Source organism: Neofelis nebulosa, chromosome 8 (genome assembly GCF_028018385.1).
Source record: "Neofelis nebulosa isolate mNeoNeb1 chromosome 8, mNeoNeb1.pri, whole genome shotgun sequence".
NCBI classification, from domain to species: domain Eukaryota; kingdom Metazoa; phylum Chordata; class Mammalia; order Carnivora; family Felidae; genus Neofelis; species Neofelis nebulosa.
In genome coordinates this window covers 70,083,196-70,104,397 of record NC_080789.1, presented here as the reverse complement: position 1 = coordinate 70,104,397, position 21,202 = coordinate 70,083,196, and the positions used below count along the sequence as shown (strand labels likewise).

General features: G+C 36.8%; 1 long non-coding RNA gene across 1 annotated transcript in view; it reads left to right on the top strand.

Moving 5' to 3' along the window:
* Positions 1-21,202, top strand: part of LOC131519728 (uncharacterized) — a 56,901-nt gene that overhangs the window by 20,061 nt on the left and 15,638 nt on the right. Inside the window, exon 4 of the long non-coding RNA XR_009265761.1 lies at positions 12,917-13,062. This is a non-coding gene — a long non-coding RNA (uncharacterized LOC131519728). The remainder of the gene's footprint in view (positions 1-12,916; positions 13,063-21,202) is intronic.

The window sequence follows — 21,202 nt, the reverse complement described above, 5'->3', positions numbered from 1 at the left end:
GGAAATATTACGGAGGTTCCTCAAAAAATTTAAAATAGAATTACTATAGGATCCAGTAATTTCACTACTGGGTATTTACCCTAAAAAAATGAAAATGCAATTTGAAAAGATATGCACTCATGTGTTTATTGCAGCATTATTTACATAGCCAGGATAAGGAAGCAACTCAAGTGTGCATTGATAGATGAATGGATAAAGAAGATGTGGTGTGTGTGTGCGTGTGTGTGTGTGTGTGTGTGTGTGTGTGTCCACAATGGAATATTAACTCAGCCATAAAAATGAGTGAAATCCTGCCATTTGCAACAACATGGATGGATCTGGAGGGTGTAATGCTAAGTGAAATAAGTCAGAAAAAGACAAATACCACATGTTTTCACTCTTAGAGAATTTAAAAAAACAAAAGAAATGAACAAAGAAAGACAAACTGAAAAACAGACTCTTAAAGAGAACAAACGTGGTTGGCAGAGGGGAGGCAGATGGGGGAATGTTTGAAATAGGTGAAGGACAATTAAGAGTATACTTATGGGGTGTCTGGGTTGCTCGGTCAGTTAAGTGTCCGACTTCAGCTCAGGTCATGATCTCACAGTTCATGAGTTCAAGCCCCATGTCAGGCTCTGTGCTGACAGCTCAGAGCCTGGAGCCTGCTTTAGATTCTATGTCTCCCTCTCTCTCTGCCCCTCCCCCATTTGTACTCCCTCTCTCTCTGACTCTTTCTCTCTCAAAAATGAAAGAAAGATTAAAAAATATTTTAAAAAAGAGTACACTTATTTTGATGAGCACTGAGTAACATATAGAATATTCAATCACTATATTATATACATGAAACTAATATAACCCTGCATGTTAATTATATTGGAATTAAGATAAATTAATAAATAAAGATTAAAATAATAAAAACTTTCACACAGCAAAGGAACAAAAAAACAACCTACTAAATGGGAGAAGATATTTGCAAATGATAGATCAAATAAGGGATTAATATGCAAAATATTTAAAGAACTTTACAACTCAACACCAAAAAAAGAATCTGATTAAAAAATGCACAGAAGACCTGAATAGACATTTTTCCAAAGAAGACATACAGATGGCCACAGACACATGAAAGATGCTCATCGTGGCTAACCATCAGAGAAATGCATATCAAAACCATAATGAGTTATCAACCTACACCAGTTAGAATGGCTACCGTGAAATTGACAAGAAACAGTAAGTGTGTGAGGATGTAGAGAAAAAGGAACCCATGGGCACTATTGGTAGGAATGTAAATTAGAACAGCCACTGTGGAAAACAGTATGGAGGTTCCTCAAAACAATAGAAATAACATCCAGTAATTCTAGTATTGGGTATTTACCAAATTTGAAAAGATAGATGAGGGTGTCTGGGTGACTCAGTTGGTTAAGCATCTGACTCTTGATTTTGGCTCAGGTCATAATTTCACAGTTTCTGTGATCAGTCCCACATCAGGCTCTGCACTGACAGCATAGAGCCTTCTTGGAATTCTCTTTCTCTCTCTGCCCTTCCCCTAACTTGTGCGAGCATGCTCTTTCTTTCAAAGTAAATAAATTTTAAAAAAGGTATATCCACCCTATGTTTACATTACATACGGCATTATTTACAATAGCCAAGATAGGAAGTAACCTAAGTGTGCATCTATAGATAAATGGATAAGGAAAATGTGGTATGTATATGTGTATACACAATGGAATGTTACACCACCATAAGAAAAGATCAGAAGGAGCCACTTGTGACAGCATGACTGGACCTAGAGGGTATTATGCTAAGTGAGATAAGTCAGACTGAGAAAGACAAATACCATATGATTCTACTTATAAATGGAATCTAAAAAAAATGAATAAACAAACAAAAAGCAGAATCAGAACTATAAGTACAGAGAACAAACTGGTGGTTGTCAGAAGGGAGGGGGTGGGAGGTTGGGCAAAATGGGTGAAGGGGAGAGGGAGATACAGGTTTCTAGTTATGGAATGAATAAGTCACAGGAATAAAATGCTCAGCATAAGGAATACAGTCGATACTGTAATAGTGATGTAACGGGACAGATGGTAGCTATACTTGTGGTGAACATAGCATAATGTATAAACTTGGAAAATCACTAAGTTGTACACCTGAAACTAATGTAACATGGTGTTTCAACTACACTCAAAAAATTTTTAATTAAAAATAAAGTGGTGCCATCTGTGCACTAGAGGGATTCTCAGAAAAAGCCTTTCTGCATTGCAGTCAAGACATGGGTTAACCTCCAGGGATACTGGAACACATAGTCCTGCGTGAGGTAGGTCATTATGCAAACATGTGCAAGATGAAGGGCCAAAGATGGAGTCAGTATTGTCAGCACTCCTAAGGAAAATAAGAGAGTTCTTAACTGTTTACTGTTCCATTTAGTACAGTAAATAAAAATATCCACTGTGTGTGAGTGGCACAGGAGTTCTTTTTATGTTCAAAGAAAAAGGAAACTATTTTTTTTAAGATTCTCAAAGAACTGAGGAAGTGAATTGGCTAGGTAAGTGTTGGAGTTCTGTCTTAAGATTTGTGGTCATAAATTTTAAATTGTATGGTTGTGTAGTTGTGAGTTTAGCTCCAGCAGGAGCATGCACAGAGCAGACAGAGTTGTACCTAAGTATGGTTGGGTTTTACCAGTGAGTACAACAGGGGAACAGAGGGGCAAGAAGTTGAGGTTAGGTGGAAGGGAGTGATTATAATGATTAGCCATGGAATCTAAGCGGGGTAAAAAGACATGTAAGTACACAGGGTAAATGATAACTGAAAAAGTTGGTAGGATCAATAAATTAAAAATCCCCACGGGATCAAAGAATTGTTAAATTCAGAGTGTTTGAGGATCGGAGTTAAAATATAGGAGGTGGTACTCTGTAGAGAGCTGCATGCTTGCTATTGAAGGTGTCATGGACTGAATGTGTCCCCTTCAAATTCATATGTGGTGGTATCAGGAGATGGGGTTTTGGAAGCTAATTAGGTCATAAGAGTGGAGCCGTCTGAATGGCATAAGTATACCTACAAGAAGAGACTCGAGGGGTGCCTAGGTGGCTCAGTCAGTTAAGTGTCCAACTTCAGCTCAGGTCATGCTCTCATGGTTCATGAGTTTGAGCCCCACGTTGGGCTCTGTGCTGGCAGTTGAATGCCTGGAGCCTGCTTCAGATTCTGTATCTCCCTCTCTCTCTTCACCTCCCCCACTCATGTTCTGTCTCTCTTTCTCTCTCTCAAAAGTAAACATTAAAAATAATAAAAAAAAAAAAGAAGAGACTTGAGAGATGATTTTTCTCTCAGCCATGTAGGATATGAGAAAATGGCTACAAACCAGGGAGAGTGCCCTCATCAACCACCTGATATACCAGTGCCTTGATCTTGGATTTCCCAACTTCTTGAACTGTGAGAAACAAATGTTTGCTGTTTAAGCCACCCAGTCCATGATACTATGTTATAGAAGCCCAAACTGACTAAGATGGCAGGGGCAGGGTGGTGGTGGTGGTGGTGGGGGGGGGGTCATTAGTTTTGTGAGGGTGGGAGGGCATTGGGTGTTGTGTTTTTTTATTTTGTCTTTCTGGTAATGACAAGTTCTATGGACATAGGTTCCTGGGTGTAGTGAAGAATAAGGTCATAGTAGAGGACAAGGTCAGGGATGAACCGAAGTTTCAGGGTGTGGGATGAAGCAGTCATGTGGAAACAGAGATGACCAACACTGATGACAAGTCACTGAGTCACATGCAGTCATCTGAAAAGCAGTAAGAGATATGCTAAAACCTTCAGTGAATACAGACAAGTGACTAGAAGGATTGTAGATGCTTACAGTGTGGTGGAACGAAGGGTGATAACCCAATGTAATTCTTCAAAAGGCAAGGACGTTTTTTAGAGCTAAGAACAGCTGTTGGGAGACAAAAGGGAGTAAAGGGGCAACTATTCCACTTCCAGGCCCAGGCAGTTCTGCTGCCTTTACCTCATTTTCCCTAATGCCAGACAAGCCTGGCCAGTGCCTTCTGGAGATAAACAGCATAGGACCGTGAATAGTCATTTTTGATTTGTGAACCATCAAAGTATCCACACAAGAAGTGAAAATAAAATACCACCCAAGTTGGGCTGGAAACTGGAGAAGATTAGCATCTACATGCTCCTTTTTTTAATATGCAAAATACAATTGCAGAGTATGGAAGTCAAAAGACTCTGGTCTCATAGTAAGGATTAGAGCCAAAAGTAGCTTAATTTCACAAAGTTACTTTGTTTACCGATTCTAAATACATATTCACACATATACATACATGCTTATAAAAACTAATTTTTGTTTATATAATTAAAACTACTTTAAAATTTTTTAAATCCATTAACTATATCTGCTTTTATTACCACAGTTGATAAATAGGTATAATTATTCTATTATAATGGTATGCATAGAATATTAAATGTAATGAAGTGAAAATATGATGATTTCACAGTTTTACAACTTTTTCCCTACATAAGCATATTTTACTGTTTTAACTTTGCTGAAAAGATTTATTTTAAGATGTGCCCATTTTATTTTTAAATGTGCCCTTGTATTTTGTGTTTCTTTTTCTGCTTAGTGATACTTAATCTTCTTATTATAAACCTTTTATGTGATTTGTATGCATATTACTGCTTTTCAAAGTTGATGAGCTGTTCTCACATTCTTTCAAACACACATAATAGATTGATTTTTAAATTCCCAAATGTTATAAATAATTACTTCTAAAAGAATTCTATGTGAAATCAAAACTTTTCTGTGAAAACAGATGAATTTTAGTTTATTTAAACTTCTCGATGATTGTCAATGAATTGCTGCGAATACTGTAATAGAATACAACAGAAACGTTGAGGGTGGCACTGAGAGTCTGTATACCCAGATCATTTTATGGGTTCTGGAGAAAGAGTTAAGTTACAGTTAAAATTCATTGCTTTTACAGAATTAAAAGCTTGAGAAAGCTTGGACATTCAGAGCGTGGTCTCCGGAGTCAGGCTGCCTGGGTTCAAATCCCAGCTTTACCACTTACAAGAAACGTGACCTTGGGGCGCCTGGGTGGCTCAGTTGGTCAAGCATCTGACTTCAGCTCAGGTCATGATCTCATGGTTTGTGGGTTCGAGCGCCACATCTGGCTCTATGCTGACAGCTGGGCACTGCTTCAGATTCTGTATCTTCCTCTCTTTCTGCCCTTCCCCTGCTCACACTGTCTCTCTTTCAAAAATAAATAAACATTAAAAAATATTAAAAAAAAAAAAAAAAAGAAATGTGACCTTAAGTGAGTTACTTAAGCTGTCTATGACAGGCACTATTATTGTCCCTTATACAAAAACAGTCTCTACCCATTCTCCTCTGCCCTTTTCTTGTTGACAGAGCATTCATTCACGCTCCTACAAAGGCTAGAACACCAACTATTCCCCTCGCTTCCCTTAAAGTTAGGTAGTAGTCTGTGATCCAGTCCTGTCCAATGGGATGTGAAAAAAGTCTGTCAGGGATATTCTAGGACAGGTTTTCCTTCCTGTTAAATAGAGAATGGAAGGCAATGCCATTCTTTTTCGGCCAATATTGTTCTGTCTCTCTGATATCTGAAGCTGTGGCAGCCAAGTTGTGAACTATGAAAGGACAAGCCAGAGGGCCAGACTGAGGGGGACAAAGCAGAAAGAGCTTGGGTCTTTGATGACATCCCTAAGCCACTGGGCAAACCCAGGGAGGTTTTGTTAGAGTTCTGTCCTGTTAGATAAGAAAATGTCCTCATTATATAATCCATATCTAACGGGACGTACTGTTACTTGCTCATAAGAGTATCTTGATATATTCTCCAATTCAGTGTGGGATAGATACAACGACAGCAATTACCTTGTCTTGTTTTTTATCTCAAGAGAAAGTTTTCAACATTGCATAATGACATCTATAAGGTTTTTCAGAAACCCTTTATCAGTAAAACCATTTCTAGTTTATTAAAAGTGTTCTTTAAATTATAAATGCAGGCTGAATTATTCTGCATTTGTTTAAATTATCATATGATTTTCCTCCTTTATTTTGTTAATGTGACAAACATTCAATTATTTGCAAATTGAATTCCTGGAAACCCAACTTGTTTGTGATGTAATTAGTCTGTTACCCATTTTGGAGATTGCTGAATTTGGTTTGCTCTTTTCACCCATATTTTAAATAAGATTGACTTTTAGTTTTCCTTTCTTACAATGCCATTGTCAGATTTTGGACTGAAGATATGCTGGCTTGATTAAGTGATTTCATAAAAGTCTTTTTCAGTTTTCTGGAAGAGGTTTGCAAGAGTAGAAATATTTCTTCTTTAAATATATTTTAGAACTTGATAGTTAAACCATGTGGGCCTGGAGTATTCTTCGTAGGAAAGTATTTAATTATAAGTTATTTTTAATAACTGTAAGAATATTCAGGTTTTCTATTTCTTCTTGTGTCAATATTGAATCAAATATATTTTTCCAAGAATGTATTTCACTTCATTCATTAATATATTGTTATAAAATTATCTGTAACATTCTCTTACTATCTTTTTAATATATGCATGTTTTGCAAACATGTAACCTTTTTGATTCTTCACATATTATTTATGTCTTTATTTTTTTTCTTAATCAGTCTCTTTGCTTTTTATTTCATTCATTTCTGCTTTTATATTCATTATTTTCCACTATTTACTTTCTTTTTAAAAAAAATTTTTTTTAACGTTTATTTATTTTTGAGAGACAGAGACAGAGTGTGAGTGGGGGAAGGACAGAGAGAGAGAGGAAGACACAGAACCTGAAGCAGACTCTAGGCTCTGAGCTGTCAGCACAGAGCCCAATGCAGGGCTCAAACCCACGAAGATCATGACCTGAGCTGAAGTTGGTCGCTTAACTGACTGAGCCACCCAGGTGCCCCTACTTTCTTTTTTTTTTCTTTTAAGTCTATTTATTTATTTTGAGAGAAAGATCATGAGCAGGGGAGGGGAAGAAAGAGAGGGAGAGAGAGAGAATCCCAAGTGGGCTCCTCACTAACAGTGAGGCTCAAACTCACAAAACTGTTAGATCGTGACCTGAGCTTAAACTAAGAGACTGTCACTTAACTGACTGAGCCACCAAGGCACCCCTTTTATAATTGTTTCATCTACCTGCAAAAATGAACCTTTTCCATCCTTTTACCTTTAGCCTTCCTGAATATATAGCATACATGCTTTGGATGTGTCTCTTATAAAGATATAAAATTAGATATTTTAATCCAATCTGATAATCCTCTCTTTAATTGGAGTATTTAATCTATTAATATTCAATGCAAATGTTGATTTACTTGAATATAAAATATATCATTTTACTCAGCTTTTTATTCATCCCGTGTCTTTTACATTCCTTTTTATCCTTTCTCCTTTCTTCCCTTCTTTTAGATCAATTGTTTTTCTATTTCATATTTTCTTTAGTCAGCTTCGAAATTAGTTATATGTTGTTTTATTATTCTGTAGTAATTATCCAGAGATTTCAGCATGCATACTTGATTTATCAAAGTAATCTTTTTTTTTAAGTTTATTTATTTTGAGAGAGAGCACATGAGCAGGGGAGGGGTAGAGAGAGAGAATCCAAAGCAAACCCCATGCTGTCAGCATAGAGCCAAACATGGGACTTAGATCTCACAAACCATAAGATCATGACCTGAGCCAAAATCAAGAGTCAGACACTTAACCAACTGAGCCACCCAGGTGCCACTATCAAAGTAAGCTTAGTTGATGCTTTTACTCTCTTCTGAGGTGATGAAAGGACCTTGGAATACTTGGACACTATTAACTCTCCTCCCAACTTACATGCTATTATTGTCATATATTTCAAATCCTCTATATTTTTTAAACTACATAAGTCATAATAATTGTTGTTTATAATTATTTATAATTGTAAATACATAAATATTCATAAATACATAATAATTTATGTTTACTGAAATTTTTACCATTTCTTTTATTCATCTTCCCATTCTTACTCTCTGAATTTCTATTTAGTATCACTTTCCTTCTTCCAGAAAAATATATTTCAGGTTTTATTTACTATGGATCTTCTGGTAGAAAATTCTCACCATTTTTGTTTAATTCATCTTTATTATGGAAGCATATTTTGATTGGGTATAAAGAATTCTAGATTGGTGCATCTGTTCATATTATTGCTTTCAGGCTTTCATTGTTTCTATTGAGAGAGCATCTCTCAGACTGCTCTTTCTTCAATGTAATCTCTTCTTCCCCTAGATGTTTTTCCTCTTTTTAATTGTTATTCTTCAGTTTTACTATGATGGATTCAGATGTGCATATCAGTTTATTTGTCCTGAATCCAATCATATAGTTTCTTAAACCCATGATTTGTTGTCTTTTAGCAGTTTTTGAAAAAAAGTCACCCTTTATCTCTTCAAATATTGATTCTTCCCATTTCTCTGTTATGTCTTCCTGGCACTCCAATTAAATGTGGATTAGACCTTTATATTCTTTCTTCTGTGTTTTTCGCATTTATCACCTCACATTTTGCTTAGATCTTCATCCGAAGTTTAGATATTTTCTTCCAAGCTCATTCAATTCACCAATTCTCTCTTCATTTGTGTGTAAATTACTGTTAATCCACCCACTGATTTCTTAATTTTGGTTGTATTTTTTACTTGCAAAATTTATGTTTGGATAAGGGGTTTTTGGAGGAGTCAAATGTGCTGTTATTTTTTGTAGTTTCCAACTCATGAGCTAAATTATTTTATTTTACTTTATTTTTTATCTCCTTGAACTTAGCGAGCAGGTTATTTTAAAACCAGTGTCTTATTAATTTAATATCTAGTGGTCTTACGGTTCTGTGTTTATTGTCTGTTGTCTCTACTGATTGTCTTTATGCTGACTAATCTCCTTATATGCCACATTATTACTGACTGTGTACCACATATTGTATATAAAAATTTGTGAAATGCCAATAATCCTATATATTTTTCCAATCAATGATTTTACCGCAGGCCACATGGAGAGTTTATCCAAATCCTAAACATTTACAGATTAAAATAGATATTTAGGTATATCTAAAAGGGAAATTGCTGAATATAAAAATTAAAGCTGGAGTAAGCTGTCTCTTTTTTTTTCTTATGATTTTTTTAAATAGTTTAAGTTTCTGCTAATCATGTCAAACTCTCCTTTTTTTTTTTTCCTTAACTATTCCCCATAATTGAGTCAGCATGTATCCATTTCAATTATTTCAGTTGTGTATGACAGAGAAATCTAAAATAGCTCAGGACTAGAATTTACTAGAAAGTTACCAAAGACTCAGGATCCTTCCAGTTCATAGCTCTGCCATCTACAGAATGAGATTCTAATACTCAAGGTCCATATGGCTGCTAGAGCTTCAACATCACATCTATATTCCAGGGAGACACAACATTTTTGTTTACGTTTTATTGGCTAGAACACCATCACATCAACCTAGAAATATAGTCCATGACCTATGTAAAATGTGTGTTCATTCATGAAAGTGAAAGAGATGAATTAATATTAGGTGTTAACAGTCCGTGCCTCAAAGGACCATGGATTAAGAAACAAAGAGAATTTGGGGCGCCTGGGTGGCGCAGTTGGTTAAGCGTCCAACTTCAGCCAGGTCATGATCTCGCGGTCCGTGAGTTCAAGCCCCGCGTCAGGCTCTGGGCTGATGGCTCGGAGCCTGGAGCCTGTTTCCGATTCTGTGTCTCCCTCTCTCTCTGCCCCTCCCCCGTTCATGCTCTGTCTCTCTCTGTCCCAAAAAAAAAAAAAAAAAAAAAAGTTGAAAAAAAAAGAAACAAAGAGAATTGTAGTGAATTTACTGAAAAACTAAATTAGGTTGTGAAAATGTAATATTTTCCAGGTTATTTATCCCTAATGCAACCAACAGCAAGGAGGGCATCATGAGAAAAGAAATCAAGGCTTGAGAACCTGAGTTGGAGAAAAAAATTATTTGAAAAAGTAAAAAAAGGAATAAAAATGTATAGGCAAAACGAATAGGTGAAGAGTGACTTTCCAGGCAGCTTGATACAGTTTAGAAAACTTGTAAATTAAATACCAAGCTCATATTTTTCAGATGGAATATTTTTGTACTATACTGTTGGATGTGCAGGAATCAGAACACCTTAAAAGGTATGCCTGTCACTTTCAGGATGAATCCTTTCAGAAAAAAATGCTCAAACACTCATATCTACCTCTTAATTAAACACATGACAATTTGATTTCTCACTCATGAAATATTTTCTCTAGACCATGTCCAAAATAGCACTTTGGCTGGCTAGGTTTGTGAGGCATTATTCATAGCACCTGCCCTTGTGGAATTCTAGGGGACTCCAGAGGATTTTATGCAAGTGATGTCAAAGGGTAACACAAGATGTTTTGTAAAGTAGGTTAACATAAACATTTTCAAATAATTACTTGGTTTGGAGACTATCTACTCACTTAACGTATTTTCCAATAATTCTTATATTTGGTAAACTCTCTTCCTGAGCCTCAAATTGTCATACATATTTATGCTGTTAATTTTCCAGTGACTATTCTAAAATATGTCAGTGTTGATCGATGGATCTAAATTCTAAATGCTATCATGTTTTAAAATGCAAATCTGCATTGCACAATGTCCCTTGCCTTCTTTTTCTTTCAGGGCATTCTTACCTCTGGTCTGTGCTTTGCAATATTACAGCTTGTAATAATCTGCCTCTGATGCTAGAAACCAAAGTTAAGAAAATCCATTTAATTCAACAACAACAACAAAGTCTTGGGGGAAAAAAGAATGTACTTTTTCCTTAGTTCATTTAAAAGCAAATGAAAGTTTAGCTCTCAGGAGGGAAGAGATAGGTCAGGCTGTCTTTTGCCCACTTGCCAGATGATGCTAACAAGCCATTGTCTTTCCCCACTCAGGCATGAATGCCTGAGAACTCTTTTTCCTCTGCTTACCATTGCCTTAACCAGCAATACTCTTCTCAGACAGCAAGATACCTGAATGTCTAAACATTTATCTATACTAATACAGGCCCATTCCATGTGAATGCCTGCCAGGCAGGAACTAGGCTGTCAGCTTCATCCCATCAAAAAGACTTTCAGTCCCAAGGACTGATGGCAGGTTCCAATTGTTAAGTCATTCTTGCTTGAACTGAATTTTAAAGTCAGGCTCCTACTGTTAAAGAATGGAGCTCAAAGAGCGCATTTAGCCAGAAATGTTGCAATTCTAAATATAATACTCTTGGCTATGGATTTTGTTCTTGTTGTCATTATTTTTAAAATTTGGGTACTGAGTGAAACTCGAGGGCAGCAAATAATGTGGAAGGGCAACCAATACTGCATAATAGTTCTTGTTTTGGTACATTTGCTTTGTAGTGATTTATTAAGGGAGACTGAAAAAGCCTGATTAAAATGCATAAACAGTGCTGAACAGTAAACAACCATGTCTAAGGATGAAAAAATGGGACCCACATGCTGTGCATGGAAATTGCCCTTAACAACATGGCCTATTGTTGAACAGATAGGAAGCCAAAGGTTGCTTGTAATCAAATTTGAAGTTTCCCATCACTTATAAAAGCAACACTTCCTTGTGCAAACGTTTCAATTTGTTGTAGTTAAAAACTGCTTCCTGACTTAATCCGTACAGAAACCAGGAGCTCTTTTGACTGTCAGGTGGAGAGAAAAATTTAGAGAGCCCACTAGACTCAAAAAGACTAAATGAAACCAAGTTTGTATGTTGAGGGAGAAATTACATCTAAAGAATTAACAGGAGCAAATTGAAACAGCACAGAGCTCAAGATATTTTTTTTTTTTTTAGTATTTCATTTAAACAGGCAAAAAGGAGTTCGATGGCTTGCCTAGGTGCTCACATCACTTCTTTCTGTCACTCAGAAATAAAATGTTAAAGAGAATTTTTTAAAAAATGGCTCACTACAACCTGAATCCAGCCTATGGGGAAAGACTCAAAGAGAAAAATCATTAACAATATCACAAGACTGATACGATGGCTGAATTGCATAAGTGTAAATTATTATATGATAATTCCTAAAATTTATGGTTTGAAGAATGATTGTTAATGAAAAAGATAAAAAAAATAACTGTAAACTTTTAAGCCATGTTTATGCTTCCACTGTATGGATACGGTAGAGGATAAAGAAAAATAAAGAAGGAAGTTTAATTTATTTTTAAATACTATTTGTATTATAATCTATAGTGTCTTAAAGTGGAAAGCACTTTTAAACTGCTTTAATACCTTTCTCAAAGAAAGTTAAAGAATGAACAAAAAAGTCATTTTCCATCCCCCTAACCAAATATGCCTGTAGCAGCAATTAAAAAACAATTCACAAGTCTTTAAAAAGATTCTTAAGTCATAAGTCATGAAAAAATTCATAAGTCATAAAGTCTTATGCTTAAGTATTTAGGTCTTTTTCATTTTCTGGTAATAATATGGTAATGAGCATCCTTATACTGTAATCTTTTATACCTTTCTCATTATTTATCTGGCACAAATTTCCTCACATACAATTTCTAGATCATGGGGCATGAAAATTTTACTTATTGAAAACTGGCCTTCCAGAAAAGTCTTACCATTGTTTACCCTACTAGTAGTACATGAAACTATATTGAAACCATCACTTGGTGTTATTTCTTCTTAATATGTGCCAAATTAATAAGTGAAAATGGCATCTTTTAAAAATAATTTGCATGTCTTTGACACACCTTTTAGAATTTTAATAATTCTCATGATTTTTTTCATTGTTCTTCCTGTATGAATTATCTCTTAATAATGTCTGATCCTTTCATAGGGCAGTGGGAAGATTAAATGAGGTAATTCATATAAAGCACTTAATAGAGTGATTAGAAAATCTGAAGTGTTTAATAATAGTTAATGAGTTTTAGTTACCATTATGGGTATTGATTTGTTTTCTCTCTTATTACAGATACAAAGGTGGTCAGTAAGGAAACTCAACTTAAACAAAGATGGCATTGAGCATGTAAATGAAGATATGTGCTTAATAGTAAAAGTAAAATTATCCTTTCCATAAAGAACATGAAATTACAAATCTATGGAGAGAAGAAGTTCTTGGTAAGTAATTTATTCATGCTTCTCCTAATCCCTGTAACCACCACAAGCACTTCCCTTTACCTTAGGAACAGAGCCATGAGTCCAAGTTTCCAGTGCACAGAGGTTTAGGGGTATTTGTTATCCTGAGAACTGCCCTGTGGACCACTTAGGCATGTATGCAGGGGGATACAAAGCTGCCAGCTATGAGGAAGGAAATGCAAGTATGGGCCAAGTAGGACCTCAGCGGCCAGGATCAACAACAGAAGGAGCATCAAAGGGGCTCTTACTCTTCCTCAAAACCAGAAAGTAGGCTTTTCAGTACATTAAGAGAGAGTGGCTAATTTTTCCTAATGTCATGAATATAATTTCCAATTTGGCAATAATTGCAATCATCCTGCTAAACTAAAACTCCCTGCCTCTAAACTCTTGCCTCACTCATCCCTCATTACATTGCTACAGATGTGTCATCCGAAACAGGATGGATTATGCTCTTTCATTTTAGAATACTTTAAACTCAAACAATAAAAAAATAAGCTCTTCCTCCACCTCCATACTGTTGCTCATGAAAGTAAGTCTTAACCATTAGCATAACATCCGAGACCATCCTCCATCCAGCCCTAACCTACCTTTTTCAGCAACAACTCCACCTCATTTTTCTGTGCATCCTGTGCCCCCGGTACTAGTCTGCTCACCATTTCTCAACATGACCATGAGTATTCATCCCTCCAAGGTTTTGCTCATGTTAACTATTCCCTGGGCCTGGAATACCTTCTCTCCCTTTTCTGTTGACAGAGAAGCTGCATATTCTTCCAAGTTCTACCCATATCCTTTCCATCAAATTTAATCACTCCTTCCTCTGTAGTCTTTTTTTTTTTTTAATGTTTATTTACTTTTGAGAGAGAGCATGAGCAGGGAGAGGCAGAGAGACAGGGAGATTGGAGGGTCTGAAGCAGACTCTGCGCTGACAACAGAGAGCCCAATGCGGGGCCCAAACTCATGAACCATGAGATCATGACCTGAGCTGAAGTTAGACACTCAACCAACTGAGCCACCCAGGCACCCCCTTTTCTCTGTAGTCTTAATACACAATCTATTTGGCACATTTCCTTCTGCCTTGTATTATTGATGGTTATTTACACAAATGCTTTTCTCTTTAGATTATAAGCATGCAAGAAACAGTGACGATGTTTTAATCATATTTGATTTCCCCACAGCCTAGCACAATAGTTCACAAAAAAGAAGTGCCTGCCCAGTAATTGTTTTGTGAATTGGACTGAATATTCAATTACCAGTTTGAGTTGCTTTCTATATAAATATGACAAGTATGTCTATGAGAAATAGACACTCCCCATTAGTTCCAAAGTAGAGTTGCCAGATAAAATACAGAACACATGGTTAAATTTGAATTTGAATTTGAATTTGAAATTCAAATTTAACTGGATGTCCCATTTTTTATTTGCTAAATCTGGCAACTTTAGTCCAAACACATGCCAGTTTCACCACTGTCAGGGTTAACTCCAGGGCAAGAGTGAATTAGTGTGGGCGTAAATCTCTTCCCATCCAATTCTGCTGCAGTGATGTGTATACATAGCTACCATGAATCCTCTTCACGTGATAATACTTTTTTTAAAAGGAAGAAGAACAAAGGTAGTCATTTATAACTTATCCTTACTTTCTCAAAAATATAGTGGATATTTGAGGAACTCAAGAGAATAGTTCCAGGTATTAATACAAATTCTTCAAATAGCTGGTTGTTCTGATTAACAAGATTGCAAGGCAAATCTTTGAGGTCCCTGAGACATTCTGTTTTTGTATCATCATCTGGGACATTTCTTCACACTGCCCTTGGTCTCTTTTATAATCTCTCTCGTAGCCCAACCACAATGGGGTCATTGTGTGGACTCTTCTTGTGGCAACCTTCCATGCTCAGCCCTGAGGATCCATGTCTGTCCCAGGTTATTCGATAACATCCTCTAACTTTACCCCTCTCCTGCACTCATGTCTCACCCCCACCACTTTTCTGGTTTCCTAGGCAACAGTTTTTTGGCCTAATAATAAACTGATGCTTGCTGGTATACAATGAGAGGAGATCAATAGAACCCTCAAGATTCTCATTTGTTTCTAGATAACATCTGCAGTTTAACCTTCTGGGGACAATTCCTGGCTCTTCCAAAGTTATCTGATCAAAGAAGGTTGGAATTTCCTGTAGGAGTGGGTGATGTGCTCTGAGAGGGAATTATTTTTTGGAGTGAGAAACCTTGCAGTATCCTTCAAATCAAATTATGTGAGCAGCTGTCTGCTGATGAGTTAAGCAGAACCTCTTATTTTAGGAAATATAGTATGTTCAGACCTCACCATTTTGACTACAATGTAATTTTCTATTTATTCAAATGACATCTAAGTTGAGCTCCTAGTTGCCCATAAGAAACTTTAGAGCTCTTCAGAAGGGCACTCTTATTGCCTCCTCCAGCCCTTTAGAGAAGATACCCCTTACTGTCTTCAAGCCCAGCCTCCATTGAATCTCTGTTCCTCTGACTTCTGCAGACAAATCTCCCAGGAGCCCATGGCTTCACTGGAAAAACACTCCCACAGAACCCCAGACACATTTAAAGTAACACAATTGATTAATTGCAGAGAATATGTTTCTGGCCATGCAACATATTGAAAAAGCAACTGTCATTAGGATAAAGCCAATGACTTTGGCCACTTTCTAGCAACTGCAGTTTGGTCATTCACACAAACCATTAACATATGTGAAGGAACCGGTAGGGAAATTGTGCCTGCTGAATGAAGCAGAACAGAGGCTGTGCTTGGGTTTTCAGAACACCTTCTGACAGGAGAGTGGACAGCCTTCTATCTGCCAGCATATTGCTCCACACTCTAGAGTTGTGAAGGTCAGCATTGTAAGTAACATGTGCATTAGGACTCTGGTTGCTGGTATGTGAAACCAACTGTAGCTGGCTCTTCAAAAACAAAAATGAGGGCACCGGGGTGGCTCCATTGGTTAAGCCTCCAACTTAGGCTCAGGTCATGATCTGGCGGTTTTTGAGTTCAAGCCCCACATCAGGCTCTGTGCTGACAGCTCAGAGCCTGGAGCTGCTTCAGATTCTGGGTCCCTTTCTCTCTGCCTCTCTCTGTCTCTCTCTCTCAAAAATAAATAAACATTAAAAAAAATTTTTTTTAAATACAGAACACAAAAATAAAGAGAAATATATCATAAAGATGTAATGACTCAAGGGAGTGCAAGGCAATTCAGGAGAATTCTCAGACTTTAAGGAAAGGAGAGGCTAATGGGTACTGAAAATGGGAATCTCCAGAAAATTCATAATCCTGCCTCTCAGCTCACTTTCTCTCTGTTTTCCATTCCTTTTTCTCTTCTGCCATCAGTTTCCTCTAATCCCAAATCTTCATGGAGATTTGACCCACTATAATGTCGTCAGTACCATAAATATAATAAAAATTTTCCTTGAAGGGTGGAGTTATATTTCTCAAAATGGCTGCCAGGGGCCCAGCCTCACTTAGATGGGAGGGAAGTAAAGGAGTCATTGCAAGCTGGACAAACACTACAAAAGCTGTGGCCTGCAAGCAGTCACATCCACCATTTCCCTGGTGTTTGCCTGACTAAAACAAACCTGGAAGAGGAAATAGTGAAGATGCTAGATATCTGGTTATATGTTGATGTTAAGCTGACAACAAAGCAAATTTACAATGGTAGTAAAGCATACTCAAAAAATTGTAACTCAAAAAATGGAATGTACCATAGCATATATCAGAAACTCCTATCCCACAAACTCTAACAGTGCACTTATCTGTCTTCTCTGATCCCTAAGCAGGATACCTCTTAGAAATAAAACTTAGTTTAAATGATTTAAAATAACATAATTCCATCTGGGCTCATAAAGGGTTTTTTTGGTTTTTTGGGTTTTTTTTTTACTCTCAAATTACTGCTAGTTTACTATTGACAGAGTTTGGACCTCCTGCATAAGTAAATCTCCTCAGTGCAATCAGATTTCATTCAAAATACTGTCAAAAGAAGTGAAAACCCATCTTATAAAAAGTAACTTGTGAATGCCATTCAGCTCTGTGATAGGGAACTAATAATAAATGTGAATGAAGTCTTGCTTACTCAGTGTTTCTCCTCACTTTTATTCTTTTCTTTAGTGCCCCTTTCTCTAATGGTAATACCTTCTAGTTTTCTCTTACAGTCATTTCCAAGGCATTTTTGTGCACTACTGTAATAAAAAAATCAGTACATTCATCCAAATTATGTTTATTTATTTACTAAAATACATGCATTATAAAGTGAATAAATAATGAAAATTTTACAAGGTGATCTACAATAAATATAAACAGAAGTGCTGGTATTTTCTGTCTCTGCCCCAATGATCATCTTGTGTGCTGGTCTATAGTCACAGGACAGCTAGTACTTCTAAGTTGAATTGTTGTTAGTGAATTATTTTTCATGCCCTAAAGGACACTCATGAACTTTAGATACAGGGTGTTCTTGGTTCACATTCATCTTAAAATGAATTCTCCAAAGCTAAACTTTTCACTGCGTAAGTGTCATGAAAATTTGTCCACAGTACCAAAAACTACTGAATGGGTATAAAAGTGACCGTCATCAAACTAGCAAAGTAAAACACACACACACACACACACACACACACACACACACACACACACACACTAGATAAAGTTAGATATGATGGTGTGGCGGGTGGGTGGGGCTTTGACAGTAAAGCCACCCACACTGAAGTAGGTAGAGCAGTAGCTCAGACTCTGGCTGACTGAGACCCACAGGACCGCAGTAGAAGAGAAGAAGGGAAGCCGGTTGGATAATGATGCTCTCCAATGACCAAATTCTCTTGCTTTGTCTTTACGTTCTTTCCTTTTGTCCACCCTCAGACACTGAGACCCTGAAGTGATGCTGACTCTGCCAGCATTTCAGACCAAAAGGAAATCATGGGAGGCAGTAATAAATAGACCAGCAATCCTGTCTTTTAATAAAGCCCTTATCACAAAAGGAATGACCAAAATTTAACAACAAAACAAAAATAATATTTATTAAAAGAATGGCAGGCAAAGGATTTATACATAAGTACATACAAATTAATGAGAACAGTAAGACCCTTCACTAAGTATTTCAACAAAGGCTAGTCACACACACACAAAAAATGATTGAATAGCAAATGTGTGGGGAAATGTTCTATTTTTATTTTTTTAAGAAGTCATAAGTTAAAACAGATACTAACTTTCCTCTGTCAAATTAGCAAAGATTTTATTTATGTTTTTATTTTTGAGAGAGAGAGAGCACAAGCAGGGGAGAGGCAGAGAGAGAGGAAGACACAGAATCTGACGCAAGCTCCAGGCTCTGAGCTGTCAACTGTCAGCACAGAGCCTGACTCTGACATGGGGCTCGAACTCATGAAGCATGAGATCATGACCTACGCGAAAGCCAGACGCTTAACCAACTGAGCCACCCAGGCACCCCAAATTAGCAAAGATTTTAAACTATCATAAAGATACTGGCCAGAGCAGTGAAATGAGCTGTTGAATTCATCACAGTTAGAAGAAGCGTATATTAACCTGACCCTTTGGAAATTGTTATTTCAATGCAGATCAACAGCTGTAAGATGTATATTTCCTTTGATTTAGTAACTCTTCTATTAATTTATCTTAGGAAAATCAAAAACAAGAATTTAGAGACCAATCTGTTTACTGACACACTATATAAAGCATTAAAAATTATTTTAAACAACAGATTATTTTATGATCTGAAAGTAAGTAAATTGTGATATAGCTACACAATACATCATTGTTCAGCTTCTACAATTTATGTTTATTAGGAGAGCTTGGTAGCATGATGGATGCTTATGTTAAAGTCATCAATGAAAAAAAAGTAAGATATGCATTTGGCCTACAGTAATAACCAAGAAACAAAATACATCAAAAGAAGGTTCTAGGTAGAAGTAGCCAAAAATTCGGAGTTATTTTTCTTGGTCGGTGGATCTATGAATGATTTTAGTTTATTCTTTCTATAGTTTAGTTTACATTTGTATATGTCTTTTGACATATCTACCATGTTCCAGACACTATCCTAAGTGCTTAGGATAAAGCAAACACAAAACCAAAATTTTCACACTCAGTAGTACTGCCAGATTTAGCATAAATACATAGGAATCTCATTAAGTTAGAATTTCAGATAAACAATGAATAATTTTTTAGTAAAAGTGTAGTACTTTATTTGTCAGAGAATTTAATTCACTGGGGGATAAATTTTCTACAATGAGCATGAATTAACTTTTTAAATTTATTTTTTATTATAGCAAAATACACCTAACATAACATTTGCTATTTTAACCATACTAAATATACCAGGCAGTGGTATTAAGTTCACTCACAATGCCGTGACTACTATCTGGTTCCAGAACTACTACATCCCCTCAAAGGGAGAACTCTCTATATATTAGGCATCCACTCCTCAGTTTCCACTCTCCCCAATGCCTGACAGTCACTAATCTGCTTTCTGTCGCTGTAGATTTGCCCATTCTGGATATTTCATATAGATGGAATCATATATGCTGTGTATCAGATTTCATATAAATGGAATCATATAAGACCTTTTGGGTCTGGCATCTTCAGTTGATGTTTTTAAGGTTCATCCACATTGAAGCATGTATCAGACTGCCTTTTGTATGTATATACCACATCTTGTTTACCCATTTATCTCTTGATGGACATTTGGGTTTCCACCTTTTGGCTATTGTGAGGTATGTATTCATTTCATACTTTCAAAAAATAAGTTTGAGTTAAACCATTAAAAACCCCAGGGGATAATGAAAATCTTTCTCAGAGCCCCCTCTCTCTCAGTTTTCTATGTGTAAATTACTTTGTAAAGTAGAGGGCCAGGCAATAATCAAGACAGAATAATGTATTAAGCAAAATAAAATAAAAGATGGCAGATATAAAGAAGCACAAAAGATCTTGCCATCAAGAAGCTTATACCAAATTTTGGCAAATGAAAGTCAAAAGTCCAGCATTTAATCCCAGTGAGGCTACTCTGCCTCTCGTTAGAAACAGTTGAGTTTAGATGACCAATTCAGGGCTGCCCCTAGAACAATAAGTAGGGCACATGACATCTGCATGGTTAAAAAGCTTACCAAAAAAGCTGTGCTTCCCAGAAAAAAAGCAAGACTCTTATCCAAAGATAAGTCATATTTTCCAACCTTTAAAGCTACAAAACTTCAGAAATATTGGAGTCCCTCTTCCAGCACCTCCTCACAGCCCATGTAAGATAACTGATTCCTGCCTTCCCATTTTTAGTGAATGTTCTTTTGTTGTAGGTCCTCTGAGGTTTTCAGATTTACATCAGTAAATTCTTCTTCCAACAGCTGGGGTAAGCTGGCTTGCAAAACCTCAAGCCGGCATCATCTCAGAGAATTATGTACCATAAGAGGTAGAGGCGACATGGGGGCATCTTCACACTTCTTTTTCCTTTGGCAGGAGCCCAAGCAACCATTGCCTGACCCAAAGCCAAAGAAAACACAAAAGGGTAAAGGGGAGGAAGATGGGGTGGTGAAGAGCAGAGTCAGAGACTCGAGAGTCCTCGAGGGTCTTATATGGGTCACTTGGTTCATTCTCTCTTCCAGAATTTGCCAGACTTTCCTTCTTTTGCCCTTGCTCTAGTTACCTGCCTTTACCTTACCTCCAACTAGCCGCTGATGAGAATTTTGTGTTTTTCCTTTGAGGCTCAGTGCAAACCCTGCCTTCTCCAAAGAGGCTTTGCCGGTCTTCTTGTTCATCTTTGGAAGGTTTTGGAAAGTCTTGCAAAGAGGTTTTGCTGATTCTTGTTCCTTCCTTCCAAAGAAGGAAGATGCAATTTCTGCCTTCTTTGGACTTTATCTTACCATATGTATTATAATTACTGAATATTCTAGTTACTTATATTTGTGTTTTTGTGTTGGTACTTGTTCCCCTTCCTTACTGCCATCCAACAGACATAATACAATCCTCACACATTGTCTCCTCATGGTAGCAACTACATTCCACTTGTTTCTAAATCCTCTCCACCCTTTAGTTTATTCTGCCACACACCCATGACGGGTTGACTAGTATCATACTTAAGCATGATATTCAGAAGAAAGTATTTAATAGGTCAATA